A 4,591-nucleotide genomic window follows, 5' to 3' on the forward strand; every position below is an offset into this window, starting at 1 on the left:
ACACTCAGCAAAATATTTTCCCACAAAGGATAGCAAGACAAGAGCATGAAAACAATTCCATACAAAAATACATGCAAATGTGTTTAAAATTGCATTCTCTTTCTAAGTCATGTTTGGCAATGTTAATACACCACATTGTTCTTTAATATGGGAGTCTGAAAACACCATACTCACTGACTAACCTTTTTAGCCTCTACAACGCTGCCATCCAAAATCAGAAAACCAGAGTCATGAATGTTTCTATATTTAAATACTCATGTGTGGCGCATAAGTAATTACGTTAATTGCACAATCAATATCAAGCATACACCTGCATTTACAGCTGGTGAACTTGTCATCTGGGAGGTGCTTCCATACATTTACACCTGGTGAACTTGTCATCTGGGAGGTGCTTCCATACATTTACACCTGGTGAACTTGTCATCTGGAAGGTGCTTCCATACATATTACCTTTTAAACAACAACTTTGTGCTCGTATAATGACGCATCGATTAAAAAAAGCAGAAAACCTGTCATGTTATGTACTGTGTGTCGCAGAAGTAATTCAGTTGATTTAATCAATTAAATCAATTAGATGATACAAGCTGCAGAGCGTCAAAGAAGATGCCAGTGGGTGCCAAGGGTTTTCCTGCCTAGGATTGGTCTCCATGCCCTCAGTGATTTAGAGGTGATCCGTCGATTTTGACTCAGTAGGGCTTCTATTAAGAGTCTCCATGTTGAAATACAGGACTCTCTAGAACCACTGACTGCAAGGACTAGGGAAATCCCTGGGAAGGTAAACTTTCTATCAGTCCTCTATTTTTTGGCAACTGGATCGTTCCAGGCTGTGACAAGTCTAGGCATAGATATAAGCCAGGCAACCTTCTCCTGTCATCTGAAGGTTGTCCGGAGGAGTGGCATGATGTCAAGCTCCAGTTTTATAATCTTGCTGGGTTGCCAAGAGTATTGGGGGCCATAGATTGCACGCATATATTGGTGCAACCTCCCAGGGGAAGAGAGAAGCCATACTGGGACAGGAAACCGAACCACTCACTGAATATCCAAGTCATCTGTGATGCCAAGTTGAGAATCATGAACGACCGCTGTGGATTGCCTGGTTTTAGCCACGATTGCTTCATCCTCCGGAATTCTGCCAGATATGATCGGTTCCAGAAAAGACAAATGCCAGAGGGAATCCTAATAGGTAAATATATCTTATAAATATTCACATATGTATATTATAGATTGAATTCATTCTGATTGCTAATAGCAATACTTTTTTATGCAGGTGATTCTGGTTATTCTTGTCTTCTGCGGCTGTTCATCAAATCAACAACCCCAACACAGTGGAAGAGGTGCGCTACAATGAGGTGCACATCGCTACAAGATCGGTGATTGAGCCCACCTTTGACTTATTGTAGAGCCGTTTCCGATGCCTGGACAGCTCCGGCGGGGTTCTTCAGTACGCCCTCTCCAAAGTCTCTATTATTTTCCTTATCTGCTGTATGTTACACATCATTGCCATTAACATGCCTGATATAGATCTGGAGAGCTTGGATGTCCCCAAGTATGACAATCATTTAGCTCCAAAATGATGCAAGGGGAGTCCAAGCTCGAGCAGACTATATTCAGGCGGTTTTTGGGCAATAATGGTGTCATGATTAACTGTGTAACATACAGTAGTTTTATTTTTGTAATATTATTTCACAATATTGCTTTTTTTCCAAAATATGTGAATTTTGGTTATCTTGCAATTATTGACTTTGAAAGTTTGTCAAAAAATATCTTGAAAATAAATATAGTCAAATAAAGCTTATTTATTGTACACTTGACTCTGTTTTTCATTTAATATTGTTTCATGAATTGTCAATATATATGTGCAGACATAAATCTCTAAGATATATTAGTAACATGGGTTTAATCTCTCATGTTTGTGAATGTTAAGGTAACAGCAAAGTCAAAATTATACCTTCATGAATCAGATAGGGCATGTAATTTTAAAAAAAAATACTATTTGGCTTTTTCTTCTAATGTGCTTTGTTCTTTTTTTATTCTTATTTGAAAGATAGACCTAGGTAGCCTTATATGATAATATCTAAGTATTTGAAGGGTGCCTCTTATCACATGCTGGTTAATTTTGTTTTCACAACAGGGGAGTGCTATTTCATGTGAGGGTTATACATAATATTGTAATCATGCACGTTGCTTTTAGTAGACAATGCACTAATTGGCTAATATGCAAGTCAATTGATAATTAATTAAATATCATGTAATCAGAGGGTTGTCATGAGATGCTTAGATAGAAAGTAATAATAGGTATAAAGTATAGTAACGGGACATGAAACACAAATATTTTCTTTCAGGATTTAGGTAGAACATAAAATATTTAATACATAACTTTCCAGTTTACTTCTACTATAAAATGTGCTTCATTCTCTTGGTAGCATTTGTTGAAGGAGCAGCAATGCACTACTGGTTTATAACTGAACACATGTGTAAGCCAATGACAATCGGTATATATATATATATGCAGAAAACAATCAGCAAATGGAACCTATATTCTTTTCTGCTCCTGAGATTAACTACATATCTTCTTCATCAAAGGACAACAAGAGAAGGAAGCAAATTAAAAAATAGAAGTAAATTAGAAATGTCTTTACAATCACATGCTATTTATGAAGCCTGAAAGAAAATATTATTGATTCATGTCCCTTAAATGGAAGTGGGGAAAGGGATTATCTGTTCTGTTTAATAAAATTTCAGGTGTAGATTGACCATTTAAAGGGACATTCTACTCCTGATTTTTATTGTTTTAAAATATATATAATCTCTTTATTACCCATTCCCTAGTTTTGCTTAACCCAAACAGTTATATAAATACACTTTTTACACTTTTAAATAAAGCAAAAGGTGCGAGGAGTTTGGGTATTGAAAAAGCCATTAAATGGATGTTAATTTAATCTTGTCTTACATTTTATTCTGTAAGAACAAAACTAAAATATTAGGAATAACTAGATGATTACTGATTCTTTAAGGATTAAGGGCCTGATTATGGGCCAGATTATGAGTGGAGCGCTAACAGTTACACACAAGTAATAAGGGGTTTATTGGGAGGGTTTGTGTTCATCAGGCTAACCGCTCGTATTGCAAGTTAAAAGTAAACTCTAGATTGATTACCGCAGAGATCTGGTTAACTGTTTCGCCAAACTAAAAGGTTGCTCAAAATACATAAAAAATACATTATCCAAAGTATAGTTACACTCATAATAACACTATCTTATAAAAATTATTTAAAAAAAATATTACATAAAAAATGGGCTAAAAGATATGAGATCTCATGTGTTAGAAAAAAAGGCAAGCAGTGGGCTTTAATATAGACATACATACATATACATGTCTAAAATATATATAAATAAATATATGTGTGTGTGTGTACATAAGTATATATATATATATATATATATATATATATATATATATATACAGTATATATATATATATATATATATATATATATATATAAACAAAAATAAAGAGAGTGTTTTCAATCCTTCATTAAATATATGAAAGTATGTCCAAAGATAGTCTTATCCTTTATTGACCCCACATGGCTATTGCCCTAAGACTTCATGTGTGAGGCAACAACAGTCTCATAAGGAACAATTAAATCAATCATAGAGCGCAGTCACTTATGTGAGTAAATGTCGGTGTGGGTCTAATACACAATCTTCCTTAAAAGTGTCTTACTCATGCAAGAAACCGCTATGCGGCTACCCACTTACCGACCTCACCGGATACTTCCTCAATATGTGATTGCTCTTAGCGTCCTGGAAGTTGTCATCCACCGCAATGCTCGTACTCTTACTTCAACATCGAAGCAGCCCTCTGTACTTCCGATGCCCTTCCGATATCCAAACACTGGAAACAGCGTGAATGCGTGTGTGACGTACCACGTGTACGTGCTCATCCAATCAGATTGGAGAGATTCCGGGACAAATTTCTTGATAGATAACAAGCCTCAATAGGGAAGTATAGCTGTCCAAGCCAAGCTGGGGTATGAATGGAGCACTTAAACACCGCTATTGCACATATGCTGACCTGAAAAATTACACGAATCCACAAGCCCAAAGTTTTTCAGCAAAAAGTGCAAAATAGCGGTAAAAATATAAACTTTATTCAAGTGTAGTCACACTCATTAAAACATGGGGGTACCAGCATAAAAATATATAGAAAAACAACAAAAATCAAACATGAGAACAAATAGCTGACATGTTTCGGCACACAGCCGTAATCATAGCTAATGGGCACACCTGCATTAAACCTTTAGTACCCTTCTCTAAATTCTCATTGGTTGCAATAAAATCATGTTGAAATTGTCACTCCTCCCTATTGTTTATTTGTTACTTGCAATTCAATCTTGAATAAATATAATAGGGTAGAACTCCTAACTAGAGGAACATAATATTAACAAAATTATGTCTATTATATTGGATTAAAATTCAAATTTAAATATACTTTGCCAGACTGATGTTACAATAATAAATTATAAATAGATAGCAGCAGTTATAATATCTTTTATATTAAAAGAGAACTTAATAGATAGTAGAAAAAG

Source organism: Bombina bombina, chromosome 2 (assembly GCF_027579735.1).
Source record: "Bombina bombina isolate aBomBom1 chromosome 2, aBomBom1.pri, whole genome shotgun sequence".
Taxonomy (NCBI): Eukaryota; Metazoa; Chordata; class Amphibia; order Anura; family Bombinatoridae; genus Bombina; species Bombina bombina.